Here is a 19,060-nt window from a genome sequence, read left to right on the forward strand (position 1 = left end):
CTGAATCGATTGACAGATGTCCATAGTGGGTGAGATGTCCAACGATTGAGAACAAGGCTTCCTTTCCATCGTGGTTCCCAGGACATTCCCCAGCATTAGCATACTGGAGAGATATCGCCTAGGTAGTCGCTGCCTACAGACATGACTTTCCCAGACATTTTGTTGTATGCCCAGGAAAGAACGGATAGAACTCCTTCGAGCCCCAAACCCTGCCTGAAACTCCTCTGATAGTAATCTCAATGAATATGAGGAATACCTCTGGAATTCCTCCATCTTCTCCTTTCCAGTTTCTTCCTTAGGTAAGATATTCATCCTCCAGATCTCAGGATATGGGGTTCCCTTGGTGTCCCCTGTCTTATCAGAGGGGAGATTCTGAAGAACTAAGGGAAGAACTGAAGATCGTATCATAATAGTGTCTGTATAGGACTTTGGAGGCTGCAAAATACCAACACCAAAGTTTTTCATATGAAAAGCTCTTGAAACCACCGGCACCCCAGACCCCTGAAGTTGCCCTAATTCAGTTGTTTTGTCAATGCTTGAAAGAAACGGGGTTGAAGGGTTGTGTATGAACCTAGATATGTAATTCTCTGCCTGTAACTTTGCTGATGTGATCATGTCTGAGCCTTTATTCTGACACACCGATCTTTGATTCAAATCTTCAATTTTCGTTACTTTAGGAGATCCTGTTTTGAGTCCTAGAGATTTTTCAGCCTGAAGCCTTTGCTCATGAGTTAACACTGGAGGTTCCTTAAGGTTAGATGTTTGTGGAATGATTAATTCTGCAGAAGTCACTTGAGTATCTGCCCTTGGAGTTAACTGCATAGGTTTTGCCAGGTCTTGGAGATGTGGTTTGGGGGGTAAATTCAAACACTCCTTTACTTTAATGCTTGATCTCATAGCAAGTCTGACTGGCTCTACAGTCTGAGGACAGGGTCCTGGTGTCACTTCTTCAGACTTTATGATCAGAAGCAGTGGTTTGGGACTTAACACAGTCTTTATAATCCGAAAGCCTGTCCTTCCTATTGTTTCTAAAACCTGATGTGTTGGCTCTGTGATTAATTTCTTGGATTGCACATTGTGTAGCCAAAGGCTTGCAGCAAATTCTGAACTTATTACATTGTGTATTCTGGGAGTCAAATCATTGTACTTTGACTCTTGAGAGGCAGGCTCTGGGATCCTCACATTCTTTATAATTTGAAGTGGTGGCCCAGGGATCTCTTCCACTGACTCAGAAACCTCCTTTGGGAGGGTGACTAATTGAGGAACTGGAAGCTGTGTCTTTGCAGATTCTGTCACTTGACCTCGTGACTTTGGACTAACCCCTACAAAGTTTATCGTTTTATCCAGTGATTCTATTGGAGTGAAGTTTGCATTCCCCAGGCTTAGATTCTGAGGTTTTATTAGCTTAGCTGCTACCCCTCCTGGCTGTCGTGTACCAAAAGTAAGCTCTGCAGACTCTCTATTTGCCACAACTTGACTGGTTTGCTTCCATGACAACTCAGAGGATTCTTTTTGCAACCACAGCATAGATGTCAAATTTCTAGATTTGGGAATCTGAGGTCCTGGCCCTGGCATTAGCCCTGAAACAGACTCTGGGACGTGACAGAACGACCGTGACGTTGATACTACAGATTGTTCCCTTTGAGATCTTTCCTTAAAGCCCACCCCCAGAGGTCCTAAGTCTTGAACACATGGCCTTGGAGATTTGTCCATACATTCAGTCTCTCTATTTACTGGCATTGGAGTCATTCTAAGAAATTCTTTCCCTTGCTGTCTTGCTTCACAAGTCAACCCTACCATGTCTGCAACATTATTCTTGAAGTTGAGGGTCATTATATCAGATTCTGTAACTTCTTTTGACTGTAACTTCTTGAAATCTTGAAATTGAGGCCATGACCAAGAATGTAACTCAGGAGTTTCTGGGATGTGGTATCTTTGGTTCTGTAGGTTTGGTTCTGAGGACTTTGAATCTTCATCACCTAGTGATGGAGTCAGAACAAATTCTGGTACTTGAAGATCTAGCTTCAGGGGCATCTCTAATGGTTCTGTGACTTCATCTGTTGGTTCAGAGCTCAACCTCATAGATTTTTCCATCATTTCTGTGCTTTTATGTCTAAATCCTTGTGCCATTTCTAAAGATCCTACATCTTGATAAATTGGTGGTGAAGAAACATTCACCAATTTAGGAACTTGACACTTAGGCTTCATGCTCATCTCTGCAAAGTCCACCACCTGTCGCTCTAATCTATCTATGACTTCAGAGGATTTCGTGACTGGATCAATTGTCTGGGACATTAGGCTCCCATATTTCATGTTCTGAAGCATTAACTTTGGTGGTAACTCCACATATTTTTCAGTTTCTGGCAGAGACACTGATGACAGTTTCACAGGTTTTACACTTTGCCATTTTGGTTCTGAAGTAAACGCCAAAGATTTTGTATTTTGCTGCTGTGATTTCAGTGGCAAATTTGAAAATTTGACACTAGTCAGTGCTGGTCCTGCTAAAAGCTTCCTGGTGGGCGGTAGGGAAAATGCCATCATTGGTTTCTCCTCTGAAGGAAACAGTTGGCAATTTAGACTTTGCTGCTGGGATTCTATCCTCAGCTGCTTAGGGTTTGAATCCTGAAAGCATGGTTTGGGTACAAGGGAAGACATAACATGTTGGGAACTGTGACATGACGTCAATTCTGAAGAAGTCCCACTTTGAGACTGTGACCCTGGCGTTAAATGCACAGCTTGAACATTTTGAAAACAAGGTACTGGAGAAAACTCCTTACTTCTCAAGTTGTGCAGACTACAGCCTGGTGTCAGTTTTACAGCATTTGCACAAAACAATGTCTGTGCATTCTCTGGAGACTTTCCATCTTCAGGAGGTGACACTGGTAAAACCACAGAATCCACACCACTTAACTGAGGTCTCAAAGTAAATATAGATTGTGCATTTTGTTGCCATGACCCAAACTGGTTCTTCAAAAATGGGGTGTCTTGATCCTTTGCCCCTAGCATTAAGTTAGATGAATTCACACCTTGAAAAGGTGATCCAGAGGTTAACAGAAGAGAATCTGTACTCTGAGACTCTGAACCAGGGGTCAACTCAAATGACTTTATGCTTTGCAACTGTGGCCCTGAACTGGGCTTTACATAACTTATGCATTGAGGTTTTGACTCAGGATTAAACTCAAAAGAATTCATACTATGATGTTGTGGACCAGGGTTGTATTCCATAGGTGCTGTACCCAAATTGCTTGACCCTGGAGTTAATTCAGACTTCAAATCTTTCAAGTGTTGTTTTTGAAGTTTTGGAGTGTGTAAATGTGGCCCAGGGTTATAGCCAATAGAGTTTACAGACTGAGATTCTCTTTGTAGAGTAGTACATGCAGAAGCATTTATATCTTGCAAGTGTATTCTAGTATCGCACCAAACAGGATTTACACACAGAATTTGTGGTGGGGGAAATGTACAAAGGTCCGTACCTTGAAAAAGTGGCCCGAGATTATACCTATTAGAATTGTCACACAGAGGGTTTTGCCCTGAAGTGGATACAGAAGAATTCATGCCCTGCAAATGTGATTGAGGATTACACTCAGTGGAATTTCCACACGGAGGACTTAGTCCTGGGGAGCATCCAGAAGAATTCACACATGGAGGACTTGACTCTGAGGTGCATGCATAAGAATTTGCACACTGAGGACTTGGCCCTGGGGTACATGCAGAAGAATCTGCACAATGAGGATTTGATCCTGGAGTGCATGCATAAGAATTTGCACACTGAGGACTTGGCTCTGGGGTGCATTTAGTAGAATTTACAGCTTGCAAATGTGACTCAGGGTTGCTCCCAGTAGAATCTACACATTGCAATTTTGATCCTGAAAAGCATGAGGAAGAATTCACTCCATGCAAATGTATTCCAGGATTGCACTCAGAGTTTATACATTGAGCATTTGGCTCTGGAATGCATGCAGAGGAATTTATATCTTTCAAATATGGCCCAGATATATACCCACTGAAATTTACATATTGAGAATTTATATTGGGAATACATGTAGAATTCACATCTTCCAAGTGTGACCCAGGGCAGAACACCTTAGATTGTATACCCTGAAGGGCTGAACCAGGGTGCAACTCAGATGATTCTACATCTTGTATCACAGTGTTGGGTGCCATAACATTTTTACTATGACTCCAGTCACAGGATTTCCTACGTTGCAATCTAGAATCATGCTTAAATTCCAGAGATGACTCTTCCAGCAGCTTGACCTCTTTGCTCACTGCAGTAGGTTTTCTCTCTTGCAACTGTGACCTAGGGTTGAACTCTAAAGACTGTGTATTTGTTCCCAGGCCCAACTCAGAGGCCTTCACATCTTGCAACTCTTGCTCTGAGTTGAATTCCATTGATTTCAGGTCTTGAAGCTTTGTACATAAGTCTGATGACTTGATATGTTGCAAATGTGGCTCATGATTGAACACTGTTGATTTAATTCTTTGAAGCTGTTGCTCCTGACTTAACCTGTGAGCTTTGCCATCTTGCTTCTGATTCCTGGCTTTGAGTCCAGGAGGTACCACATTATAAATAGGTGAGGCCAACTCAGAGAATCCCACAACCTGCAAGTCTGCATAATTGACCTCCTTATCTTTTTTTGTTTGCAGGTTTGTGGGCTTGGCTTTCACATGTTCCGACTTTAATCCAGGCTTGAATGCCTCAGGCTTCATACCTTGAGGATGTAACTTAGATAGTTTTCTATTCTGTAACTCAGAGGCTAACTTGATCTGCAAAGGTTTCCCATCAAGTGCCTTAGAGAAAATCCATTTAAGAGATTCTACATCTTGCCCCAGTGGCTGATACACAAAGCCTATAGGTTTCTTTTTTTGAACCATGTTCCCCAAAATCCCTTCAGAAGACTTTACACCCTGTAAGTGTGGGTCAAAACTGACCTCTGTAGATCTTCCATCTTGAAGCTTTGTCTCCAGAATTGACTTAGAATATTTCTTATCTTGCAACTGAGGGCCTGAGTTTAACTTTGCAGATTCCCCATGTTGGGGCTTTGTCTCTGGTATTGACTCCACAGTCATACTTTGTAACTTTGGGCCTTGATTAAACTCTAAAGATTCCATATCTTGGAGCTTTTCCCCTTGGACCAACCCAGAAGGCTTATTTTGTGTCTGTGATTCAGAATCAAAGTTCACTGCTGTCACACTTTGAGAGTTTATCTGTTTAATCACCACAGAAGGTTTTGTTGTCAAGTGTTGTTCCACAGAGTCTACACCTTGATGTTTCATGCCCATGATCAGCTCAGGATATTTCAAATCTTGCAAATTAAGGCCTGAATCCAGCTCTATAGATTTTGTGCCTAAAAATGACTTCCTTGGCAATGAAGTGAACTCAGGTTTCCCACCTTGTAATTTTGGACTAGGTTTGATTTCTACTGGTTTCATGCCATGAACATTCTTCTCCATGATGACTTCAGATGGCATACCTTCTAAGTGTGGTCTAGGAGTGAAGCCCGCAGATTTGACATCTTGGACTTTTACACCCATTATAGTCCTCCAAGATGTCAGATCTTGTAACTGTGGGCCTGATTTACAGTCTTCCATCTCCATTTCTTGAGGCTTTGTCTTCAGAACTGAATCCGATTTTATACCTTGGGACTGTGGCCCAGGTTTAGAGTCTAGCTTGACCCTTCGAATTTTGGTCCCTGTGATGAAATTAGTAAATGGTTTACTTTTCAACAGTGAGCTGTGACTTAACTTAAATTTCATATTCTGGGACTTTGTTTCAGGTGTCAGGTCAGAACATTTTGTACTTCGCCCCTGGGGCTCAGACTTCATCTCAGATTTCATACCTTGAGGCTTTGTATGAAGTGCCAACCCAGAGAATTTTTCACTTTTCAACCCTATGTTTTTACTGTCTTGTGACTGTGACCCTTGGACCTCAGATATTGATTCTGAAGACTGTGACTCTTGTTTAAACACATCTTGAGGCTGTGTTCCTGGGGATGACTTTAAGGGTTTCCATTCTGAAGACTGTGACTCTTGTTTAAACACTGAAAATATCACATCTTGAGGCTGTGTTCCTGGGGATGACTTTAAGGGTTTTGCTTCTTTTGACTGTATCCCAGGGGTCAATTCAGGAGAACTCCTGTCTTCTTTATGGAACCTGGGTTTGAATGTTATTGATTTTATATTAGTTATCATTGACCTTAAGGTTGGGTCACATGTTTTCATACTTCTAAATGGCATCTCAGATTTAAATTCAATAGTTTTGAACCCATGAGACAAGCATTCCTGGGCTGACCTGAAAGGTTCTTTGCCTTCTGTCTTGGGCCTTGCCAACAACTCCTCAGATGTCATCACATCCCTTTCTTGTACTGAGGGTTTTAACTCTTTGGATGTGATGCCTTGAGGCTGTAACCCAAGATTATGCATAGATTTCTTATCTTGAAAGACGGGTTTTGTATTTTCAAGCTGTGGTTCATGGTGCAATGGTACAGTCTCCACACACTGAGACTGTGGTTCTGAAGATGCAAAGTTTCTCCCCATTTGTAGCTCTGGTCCTGGTGACAACTGGAGGGTCTTCACACACTGTTGTGTCCTGAGGTTAAAATCCAAAGATTTTTTCCCTTGAAGTTTTTGCTCTTGAGTCATTTCCGATGGCTTTCCTCCTCCCAATTTTATGGAGGGTTTCTGTTCTGTCCATTTGACACCTTGAGATGGTGACCCACTATTGGATCCTAAAAACTTCACACCACTGAACTCCTGTCTAGGTAGCCACTGAACAGATCTTACACTTTCAGCCTGTGGCTCTTTGTTTAGCGGCTCAGGTGTGATGCTTTGAAGCTGTGGCTCTGAAGTTAAGTTAAAAGTTTTTGGTTCCTGCAACCTTATTGCTAGTGGAGTGGTTTTTACTCCCCGTAACTGTGGCTCAAGATGAACTGCTACAGATTTTTCTCCTTGATTGTTTGACCTGGCAGTCAGTTCAGATGACCTTACACCTCTCCATAGTATAGGTGGCTTCACAGCTGTAGGTCTGGCATCTTGAAACTGTGACCTTGAGTTTGACCCTATATCTTTCTCACTTTGAAACTCAGATATTGGTATCCACTGAATAGACTTTGTGCTTCCAATTTGGGGCTCTGTATTTAGTGCCATAGTTTCCACACCTTGAAGCTGTGGGTCCAATGTTGACTCCAAGGCTTTCTCTTGGTGCAGCTGGGACCCTGAAGTCCACTGGCAAGGTTTCATACTTGGCACCTGTTGTTCATTTTGGAACTCTTCAGCTTTTATATTTTGAACAACTGGCTCAGGAGCAAGTTCAAATGATGTTGTATCATTGAATTGTAACTTCGAGTTGATCTCTACAGGTTTCATATCTGCAGGCTTGGATTTTTGATCAGACTCCATGGGCAATGTATTTTCTGATTCAAGCTGTTTTTTCTGGTCAGAAATCCCATCTTCCCACTCCAGTGACTTTACAGTTATCTGATCCTTTCTAGACTTAAGAGTTAAGTCCAGGGGTGCCATTCCTTGACACTGTTGTGTTGAGGTGAAATCTACACATTTTACTTCTTGGATCCCTTGTGTTTTGGCTACAGTTACAGGTTTTAGACTTTGCGGTTCCAAACTTGGGGAGATGACAGGTTTCTTATCTTGCATTTGTGGCTGTGAGGTCACGTCCTTGGGTTTTATACTTTGCAGTTGAGGCCCTAGAAATACCTTCATAGACTTCTCTTGAAACAACATTCTTGATACAGAAGTCACAGGACTCTCCCCTTGCTTCTTTGGTTCAAGTTTCAAGTCCATGGCATTTACATCTTGAACATATGTACCACGGGCTAACCCCTTATTTTTCAAATCTTGAATTCCTGAACCTGGAATCAACCTCACAGGCTTCGTATCTCCTTTCGGGGAACTACTTGGGGATACCACAGCAGATTTTATCCTTTTGAGACATTCTTCTACAGTTAAGATCACAGATTGCCTATCTTCTAATTTTGTCTTTGAAGGTATTAACTTTGGTTTTAAACCCTTCGAGCTGAAGCTTAGAGGCAGCTCCTCAAGTTTCCTATCTCCGGCTTGTATCCCTGGGGTTAACAGCATAGATGTGACATGCTCCATCTCTGACCTTGACTTTAACTTTGTAGATGTAATGTCTCCCAAATGTGGCCCTGGTTTTAATTCTGCAGTTATCGGAGCTTCTTCCTTTGAGACTGTGTTCTTCTCCTCAGGTTCCATATGTTCCAAAGGCTGTCCTTTAATCAATTCAGAAGATACTATGCCTCGTGTCTGTGGTTTTCTGATCAACTCAGAATAATTGACATTTACTAAGTGTCTCCCAGGAGCCAATTTCATTGGTTCTGCTGTTGGTATCTGTGGCTCAGATACTGCTTTATAAGACATTTTGTCTTCAAAGCTTGGTACTCGCTTCTCTGTGACATATTTTACATCTTGAAATGGGGACTCTTGTACTATCAATTCTGGCTTCATCCCTTGCCTCTCTGGCTGTGTAGTCAACTCAAAAATTTTCACACATTCTAAGTGTGGCCCCAAGTTTATCTCTGAAGTTTTCATACTTTGTGGTAGAGTTCCTGGTTTAACATCCAAAAATTTGACATCTTGAAGCCATGGCCCTGAGTTAAAACTCACCTGCCGTGTATCCTGGAGTCCCGGAGTCATCTTTGCTAGTTTGGAATTATATATCCCCAATTCTGGAGTCATAGAACTTCCACTAACAAACACTGATCCTGAAATTTGCTCCCCAAATTTGACCTTTTGAAGTTTTGGTCTTGAAGCCAACTCAGAAAATTTGGCATCTTGTTCCAGAGGTTCTGTGTTGATCTCCTCAGAGATCCCACGTGGATGCTGTGGTTCAGAGGCTTGTGTTGCAAATTTCATGCTGTGAAACTCTGATCCTTGTGTAGGCAAAGCAAGCTTCTTATCTTCGAACTTTGGCTCCTGTCTTAATGGTAATAATGATTCTGGCATAAATCTCTGAGACACCCTCTCTTGAAGTGGAAAACCCTGTGTAAACTGTGTATATTTAAAACCTTGGTTCTTGGGTTCTGGACTCAAATCAGAAAATCGCACATCTTGCAAGCATGGTCCTAAATTTACTTCCATAGAATTCATATGTGGTTGTGGTTCTGGAGCCTTTGGCCCCGAAATTAAACCAGACGATCTGATTTCTGGCATTGGGGGATATGATATTGCTTCTTCAGATTTCACACTATAATGTGGGGGGTCCGAGATAGAATTTGCTGGGTTTTTCCCTTGAAGAAGTAGCCCTTGATATAATTTTGGAAATCTGACACTTTGCAATTGTGGCCCTGGAATCAGTCCTGGTTTGACAATTGGCTGTTCTTGGTCCAGATTCAAATCCACAGATTTCATATTTGGAATCTGTGTCCGCTCAACTGACTCCTTTGGTGATAAACTCTGTAGTCCTGGCTCTGGTTTTGCTTTTTTAGGATCGACCATTCCTATAGATGACTGTTGTACTAAATCCACAGATATTTCATTTTGTAACTCTAATCCTGTATCTATTTGTCTAGACTTTACTTTTTCGATCTGTGGCCCTGGGGTCATATCTGTAATATGTGGTGTGGGTCCTGTAGTTAACTTTGTAGGTTCTACACCTAGCACAGATGGTTCAGAGGCTAATTCTTCAAGTTTTAATTTTTCTGCCAATGACTCTGACTCCTCAATTTGCACTCTTGGTTCTAAATTCAACCCCTGAGTTCCCATTTCTGAATATGTTTCTACAATGGTCCCGTGGGTGTCATCAGCTTCGGGCAATGTCATTGCAGCATTTCCTGTGTATTTATATAGACTTATTTCTGATGGGTTAGTAACTTCTGAACATGTTTCTAGAGACCCATGAGCAAATTTCACATCCAGTAGCTGTGGTTCTGGGACCATCACTTCTGGGTTTATGGTTGGCACTTCTGATTCGGGTAGCAAATCCAGAGTATCTTTACTTGCATTTTGTAATCCTGAAGTCTCCATCTCTTGTGCAACTTGGGTCCCAGTTTCAAGAGTATATTGGAGTGGTGGTAAGCTCATCTCCATAGATTCTGAGGTTTGGCTCAGTGGTGCTGGAGTCATTCCTACTGATGATTGTGTCAACTCAGCAGATTCTTCCACCTGATGACAAGTGTCAGAGGTCACCCTGTCTTCTGGGGCTTGTTGTTGTTCAGCCAGCCCTCCAGGTTCTGGGAAAGAATAACTTGAGTCAGGGCTCTCTGAAGGTTTTACTGAATAAAGCTGTGTGGTCAACTTGTTAACGTTCATACTTTGTACCAGGGTCTCAGGAATTAAACTCCTACTGTCTACCAATGGAATCTTTGTATCTTCAAGCAGTGATACATGGGCTATTTTATCAGAGCTGATGTTTTGTGAACATGGTTCTGGGGCCAAGTTTTCAGATTTTATATCTTCAAGTGGTGGTATTGGGGTCAATGCCACCATTTTTACGTCTTCTTGTACCTCCTGTGGTAGGGACAAATGAATATCTTCCATGCCTTGAGATTGTGAACCAGGAATCAAATTTACTGATTTATTACTTTGCAACTGTGGACTTGGGGCCAACCCAGAAGATTGTATGTTTTGGAGTTGTGGTTCAACTGTCTGTTGGACAGTCTTCACATCTTGAAGCTGAGACTCTGGGGCTGGTAGGACAGGTTTCTCAGTTTGCAGTTGTGGAATGGGGGTTAATTCCTCAGACTGTATGCTCTGTTGTTGTTGTTCTGGAGCCAAATCTGTAGATACCGTCATTGGGGTCAGTGGTCCATCTTTTGCCATTTCTGGAATTAAATCTTTGGATGCGTCCACCAGTTTCAGACCTTGCAATCTTGGATCTGGGACTAGGTTCTCAGAGTTTATATTCTGTAACTCTGGGGGTAAGTTCACTGACTCTATAACCTTAGGTTGTGGGGTTGTGTTTTCCCCCAAATACTCCATTTCTCGAAGTTTTGGAGTAGCTGGTACTACTTCAGTTTCTATAAGTTGATGCGATTGACTCATCCCTGTAGGTACCATCCCTTGATCTGGTGCCCCTGGGGCTGTTGTCGGTGATTCTGTTATTTCATGATGAGATGGTATCATCTTTGTAGGATTCTTCCTTTGTGGCCAGGTATCTGAGGTCAAGCCCGTAGGTTCTGTCATTTTGTGACTGTGTCTTGGGCTTACCTCTGAACAGTCCTGGTACCATGAGGTGAACTCCTGATGGCCCATGACCTGATGAGGCAGCTTTGGAGTCAATAACACGTACTCTGTGCCTTGAGGTGGTACCATCCCTATGGAATCTGTGACTTGAATCTGGGATGCAGAAGCGGCTGACTGTGCAATCAAACCAGCTTGTACTGGTGTGATCACTCCCGTGGGGGACCCCTGCACCATTGAGGATATGTTTGGAATATGGATGAATTTCTCTGATCCTTCTGGAATCATCCTTGATGAATCCAGGACTTTAGATGGTGGTTGTGGAGGTTGGAGTGAACTAGGAGTAAAGCTCATCTGTTCTGTGGCTTGATTCTGTGACCCTGCATTCATGTTCAATGTTTCCGTGACATCATGCTGAGGCTGTAGAATCCCTTCCCCAGCTTTGAAGACTGTATGACATGGCCCTAGACTCATCTTCACTGGTTCTACAGCTTGATGCTTATGCAATGTATCTACCCCCACTGGTTTCATGACTTGGTATTGTGGCTGTGGGGCTATGCCTGCTGATTCTATGACATGTGAACATATTTCATTAATCAGCCCCCTAGAATCCAAGATGTGAAACAATGCTACAGGAGTCACTTTTGAGTTATCTGTGATTTGCTTTAGTCTTGAGGCCACACTCTTTGAGTCCCTCGTTTGATGCTGAGGACTTGCTACTTCTATAAATTCAACGACTAGATTTGATGACTTGGGAAGCAGATTTTCTGCTTCAGCTTGGTTTGGTGGCTGTGGTAAGTCAGTGTTATCTTCTATTTTTCCCACAGAGTCTATTACCTCTGGATGTGAATCTGGGATTATTCCCATTGAATCCATAACCTGAAGCAATGCCATCCGAGTGACCTTTGTGCTGTCTGTGACTGAAGATGGTACTTTGGGTGTCAGCTCCACATTAGCTTCTTGTGCCTTATGTAACTGTATCCTTTCTTCTGGAAGACCTATGGCCCTCTGTTTTATATTCAGCTCTAACACGGGCTTTGGATCCCTTTTCAGTAAAGTGGTTTCTTCCGGAATTGCATTAGCTCCTAAATTTCTGGAAAACGGCGTGTCCATTGATATAACTAAAGGATTGTATCTAATGATTTGATGGTCGTTCTCAGATTCTAACTGCTTGTGGGTGGTAAGTGGCTGTGGCATTCTTGCTTCTGTCCTATTTACTTCAGAATTCAGCCCAATGTTCACATGGAGATGAATTGATGGAACATCTGAAGATTTGTTGGTACTTGGCTCAGTGCTCTGAGGGATGGGTGTCTGTAACTGAGTCTTGGGGGTCCCTTGTTCATCCATCAGATGATTGCGTATTTCCCAGGATTTCTTCACAGGCAGAGGTACCACTTGTCTCTGCAGAGTAGAAACCTTCTGAGACATATGTCCTTCCAGCTCTCCCCTGACTAAAGGAGAGAGCTGGAGTGGGGCCCAGATGATGGGTCCCAGTCTCTTATTCGAAACAGAATTTGACCCATGATCTGATAGCAAATGGTTATTTCTCCTATCTTTTGTTTTCTCTTGTTTGCAAGAATCTAGGGATTGTAAAATAGAGCCAATAAAAGAGCTCTGAGCTTGTAATGGAGGGAGGACTGCAAAATTCTGGAAAAGATCTGACCTCTCAGTATCTGTCAGCTGAAAGGTAGGCAGTGGTGTGCTTTGGCTCCTGTACAAGGGCAACTCATTTTCCAGGGAATCAGGGGCACTATTGCTCTGCATTTGCCAAGTTGTTCTTTCAGAAAAGATTGGAAGATAAGACAGAATCGAGCTGTTGTTGGAGGATTCAGAGGATATGCTGTAGTCAGTAGAATGTTTCCCATTTTCACAGTAACAGCAAGGTGGGGCTGTCTCCTGAGCTACAGTGTCAGAGATGGAGGAAGAAGACGTGTCATGGGACTCTGGTAAATTCAGTTCCATAAGTGATAAGCTGAAAAACAAAATAAAATTTTTTTCCATTAGAATCAGTAGTGGGAAAATTAGGAAAAAGAAAGAGAGTGGTCATTTCAAGTCCAAACTATTTTTGGTCTGAGGGAGGTAAGGGTGGAAAATGTGTTGCATTCACAAGCATCAGTTAATTCCGTAAAGAGTCTCTCTGCCAGGAGCAAGGGAGCACATGCCACACAAATAGAGGACGGTGCCCTATCCCTGAGAGCACACAAGATAATAAAATATGTGGTGCCCAGGGCTGGAGAAGCAGAGACAACAAGCACTGGGGCTCACTGGCCAGTCAAGGCTAATTAGTGAACCCCACTATCAGAGAAACTATTTCAAACAGCAAGGTGGATGGATCCAAGAAATGACACCTAAGTTTTACACACACACACACACACACACACACACACACACACACACACACACACACAAGCTCCCATTAAACTTGCTATTAAGCTAGATGACCTAAATTCAGTTTGGGGTTCAAGGTGGGTCAGTAGTTAAGAGCAGAAGCTGCTCTTCCAGAAGACGCAGGTTTGATTCTCAGCACCTATGTGGTGGTTCACAAACACCAGTAACTCCAGTCCCAGGGGGTCACATACCCTATTGTGCTCTCTCTGAGCAGCAGGCACGCATGTGGTGCACAGACATACATGAATGCAAAACACTCATACACATAAAATATAAATAAATGTCAAAAATAGTTCTTTACGACTCAACTTTTTTCTTTTCCCTCCCTTTACTCTTTTTTTCCTTTCTTTTATTTTAAATATCTCTCTACCCCCTAACCAGAAACTGTGCTTCCTGACCTTGCATTTTCCAGATGTTGGAAGATCTGTCGAAGGCTCTTGTCTATTGACCATAATACATAGTTCTGGGTCCAGCCCATAGGACTTCCTGAAATACTGGACACAGCAGGGTAGGTCAGTGGAACTGAAGTAATATCAAAGTACCAGTAAGCTAACCAATAATAATAGAAAATTAATCTAGGAAAGAGACAATTGCTATCACAATAAATGAAGTAAAAGTACCAGGTATTTTATACTTCTAGCTCTTACAGTGAAGGTGATGTCTTAGTTAGGGTTTCTATTGTTGTGATGAAACACCATAACAACAAACTGTTTGGAGGTAAAGGGTTTGTTTCTACCTTCCAATTTTCAAGTCATACTCCATTACTGAGGAAAGTCAGGGTAGGAGCTTAGGGCAGAATCCATGAGGTAGGAGCTGCACAGAGGTCATGGAGGAGTACTGCCTACTGGCTTGCTTTCATGGCTTGCTCGCCCTGCCTTCTTATGTCACTTATAACCACCAGCCTAGGGTGAAACCATCCTCAGTGACATTCCCACATCAGTCATCAGTTAAGGAAATGCACTACAGGCTTGCCCAAAGGGCAGTCTGGAAGGAGCAATTGAGGTTCCCTCTTCCAAAATGATGCTAGCTTGTATCACGTTGACCAGAAGCAGAAGGACAGTCTGAAGGCAGACCCTGCTTACCACGTCAGATCGCCTTCCATAGAGTTCATCCTGGAGTCCTCCAACTGTGAAACTGGTGGTTGGAGTAAAGAAACGATTTAGCATAGCAACTAGTGACACCATCTAACAGAACCCATGTCCTTTAACCACCATGAGGGTAAAGATGAAGTCATGCCTGTCATGAAGCTAACTAGGGACACAGTACAGCTATCAACAGTTTAAAAGTCCATACTCTCTGCTGTCTTCACCATGGACCAGAGGTGCCCCCGTTAGAAATGTGGGAATGGGAATGTAGCCGTGGGAGACACAGAGATCCGGATACATCTTTTCCTTCAAAGCTGTCTATCCCAGATCCATAGTTGAGGAATAAAGGTAACAGACCTCCCTTGTCAAACTCTTAGTAGTTCTCCTTTGTCTATTCTCCTGACCCACCGAGTTTTTTTTCCCCATACTTTGGCCTTTCCATAAAAACATATGGGACACAGAAGCACAGGGAAAGGGACCCTGGAGGAGCTATAGGGCCATTTGCATGACTTTGGAAGTGAAGATGTTAGAGAGATGCTCCAGTCACACCCTCTTTTTTTTTTTTTTTTTTTTTAATTTTCTTTCATATGATATCAATGACCAGAGTCTTAAAACAGAAACACAGCTGATCTGTCATCAGCCTTGAGCTAACATTAATGGACAGAGTCATTCTGACCTGTGAGGTTCTCGATCTGTTCAAGAATATGTTGCTTTGGATCCTAGAGAAAAACACACAGAAAGAAACAAGAAAGTTAGGTTTATGTTATAGATTGGAGATTTTATTGACAATACATCTCATTTTGCCCATGGAATATTGTTATGTTTTATATCAAGTATCAACTCAGCTGTCTTCTACAATGTCATTAGTTACTAATTTATTTATTTTTGAATAATTTATTAAGTATAATAAGGAACCAGCAAGATGGCTCTGTAGGCAAAGGTGCTTGCCCGAGCACCTGGGTTCTATCTCTGGAGCTCACAAAAGGAGAGAAGCAATTTTCACGAGTTGTCTTGTTTATCTCCATGTGCATGCCTGCAAACACACATACATGATATTAAGTGTTTTTAAAACACTAAGTTCTTGAGTGACCCCAAAAATTCCACCAGAGAACTCCTACAGCTGATAAACAAGTTCAGCAAAGTGGCCGGATACAAAATTAACTCAAACAAATCAGTAGCCTTCCTATACTCAAAGGACAAACATGTGGAGAAAGAAATTAGGGAAAAGGTACCCTTCACAATCGTTACAAAAACTATGAAATACCTTGGTGTGACTCTAACTAAGCAAGTGAAGGACCTGTATGACAAGAACTTCAAACCTCTAAAGAAAGAAATTGAGGAGGATCTCAGAAAATGGAAAGATCTCCCATGCTCATGGATTGGAAAGATCAACGTCTTAAAAATGGCCATCCTACTAAAAGCAATCTACAGATTCGATGCAATCCCCATCAAAATTCCAACCCAGTTCTTCATGGAATTGGAAAAATCAATGTGCAATTTCATATGGAATAACAAAAGACCTAGAATAGCGAAATCCATCCTCAACAACAAAAAAACATCTGCGGGAATCACTATCCCTGACCTCAAGCTATATTACAAGGCAATTGTGCTGAAAACTGCATGGTACTGGTACAGAAATAGGCAGGTGGATCAATGGAATAGAATAGAAGATCCAGAAATGAGCCCTCACGTATATGGTCACCTGATTTTTGACAAAGGAGCAGTAAACATTCAATGGAAAAAGGACAGCCTATTCAACAAATGGTGATGGTCCAACTGGCACTCAACATGCAAAAGAATGAAAATAGACCCGTTCTTATCTCCTTGTACAAAGCTCAAGTGTAAGTGGATTAAAGATCTCCACATTAAACCAGATACACTGAAACTATTAGATGAGAAAGTAGGGAAAACCTTAGAACACATAGGCACAGGAGAAAATTTCCTGAACAAAACACCAATGGCTCAAGCTCTAAGGTCAAAGATTAACAAATGGGACTTAATGAGATTGCAAAGTTTCTGTAAGGCTAAGGACATCGTCAAGAAAACAAAACGGCAACCAACAGAATGGGAAAAGATCTTTACCAACACCACATCAGATAGAGGCCTAATATCCAAGGTGTACAAGGAACTCAAAAAGCTAGACACCAGAGAATCAAATAACCCTATTAAAAATGGGGTACAGAGCTAAACAAATCATTTTCAGTTGAGGAACACCGAATGGCTGAGAAACATCTGAGGAAGTGCTCGACATCCTTAGCCATCAGGGAAATGCAAATCAAAACAACCCTAAGATTCCACCTCACACCAGTCAGATTGGCCAAGATCCAAAACTCAGATGACAGCAGATGCTGGCGAGGCTGCGGAGAAAGAGGAACACTTCTCCACTGTTGGTGGGGTTGCAAGCTAATACAACCACTCTGGAAATCTGTCTGGCGATACCTCAGAAAATTGGATATAGTACTACCTGAAGAACCAGCTATTCCACTTCTGGGCATATACCCCAGAGACACTTTAATACACAACAAAGATATATGCACCACAATGTTCATAGCGGCTCTATTTATAATAGCCAGAAGCTGGAAGGATCCCAGATGTCCTTCAGAAGACGAATGGATACAAAAATTGTGGTACATATACACAATGGAATACTACTTAGCCACCAGAAACAATGACTTAACCAAATTCTTAAGAAAATGGCTGCATCTAGAGAAGATCATCCTGAGTGAGATAACCCAGTCACAAAAGAACAGACATAATATGCAGTCACTGATAGTGGGATGCTAACCCCAGAGGCTTGCACTCCCCCAGAAACAACTCACAGACTGTATGAAGTCCAAGAAATAAAGAAAACAAAAAATATACATATATTCACAAAACAAGAAGACTTTGACTATTTCCATGTTGCGTTTTGTTTTACATGTACTTTACGCTTATTGTAACTAGTAGGTTTTTGATGCATACTGTCAAGCCCTTGAAAAAAATCAAGTACTGACTAAAAAATATATTCACATGGTTTTATGTAAATTTTATTTTAATGTCTGAAAAAACAGTACTGACAAAAATGTAAAATTTTAAGCAAAAAATGTTTAAAATCTGTACATTTATCTTTGTTTTGCAAAATAAAGTCGTTAAAAAAAAACACTAAGTTCTAGATTATTATGTGGCATCCTGAGACTAAAGACAAATATGAACCCTGTACTCTCAAGACATACATTAGTAAGGAAACAGATAAGCTACCATGTGGGAACCAGCAAAATGGCTCGGTGGATACAGGTGCCTGAAGCCAAGCCTTGGCAACCTACAGTTAACTCCTATGTAGACCTTCAAGGTAGATGTAAAAAACATTATAAGCAAGTAAGACATCACTGAAAGTGGTGTATTGTAATTGTTGTGGGTATTCATCAGAGAAGACTGGATGGACATGTCTTTAAGGCAACAGAAAGTCTTTGTTAGCCACCGGACAACTACAATGGATGTTCAGAATCCCAGTGTATCCCCACGGCTTTTTAGGATGCCTTATAAGCATGAAAACTATGTTCTGGGTTGACGTACTTCAGTTAGCAAGAACAATTAGCCAGAAGCAGAAGCCAAAAAGCAAGGCTAGTACAATTTGAGACTCCGGACTTTGATGGATTAGGCCTTTCTTTAGTGTGAACAGGGGGTGCTGTGTGCTGAGTTTTGCAGCCGGAATAGCACTTCCATCATGGAGTCAGCTGTGCTAAGGCCTCAAGCCCTACTATAATTTTCAGGTGCACTTTTGCAGAGCTGTGGGAGACAGAGCTGAGAAGGTGAGAAGCAAGGGTCACTTGGCGATAGGAATTCAGTTTTATTCCGTAAGGTCTTCCTAGAAACTAGTAAACTCCTGGGCATTGCGGCAATGCCCTCAGTCAGTTTAAGGGTATCAGTGACATTTGTCACCATCAAAATAAAGCAAATATGTACTCCTTTTTTTTGTGTCAGAACATCAATGTCTAAAGAGCCTAGATGACAATTCTGGGGTATTTGGTGGGTATGTCTGTCATTTAGTATCCTAGTTTACCACAGAGCTAATTATGTCTAGTAGTTTTGGTAGTTTTTAACTTATTTTATGCGTGCTTAATCATGAATTACTTAATAATATATGTTCATGATGGGACCATTAAGTAAAGATATAAAGCAAAAGATAACTGGTATTGAAATCTCAGATAATATGTCTAACCAATGATCCTTCTGTATATGTATCCCCACATGATCTACCAATATCACAGACCCAAGTACTCTGGAAACCTGCACTGTGAAATGCCTACAGATACTGGGTAGAGCTTGGCATGCTTTTAAGATGTAGAGAAGGAGAACTTGTGGACCAAAAACTAAAACAGCTACAAAACCGTAGTTAATAACAGAAACAGGCAGGTGGGGTCAAGATGTTTTTAAAAGGCTCTGAAATATCAGGA

The sequence above is a fragment of the Micromys minutus genome (assembly GCF_963924665.1).
Source record: "Micromys minutus genome assembly, chromosome: 1".
NCBI classification, from domain to species: Eukaryota; Metazoa; Chordata; class Mammalia; order Rodentia; family Muridae; genus Micromys; species Micromys minutus.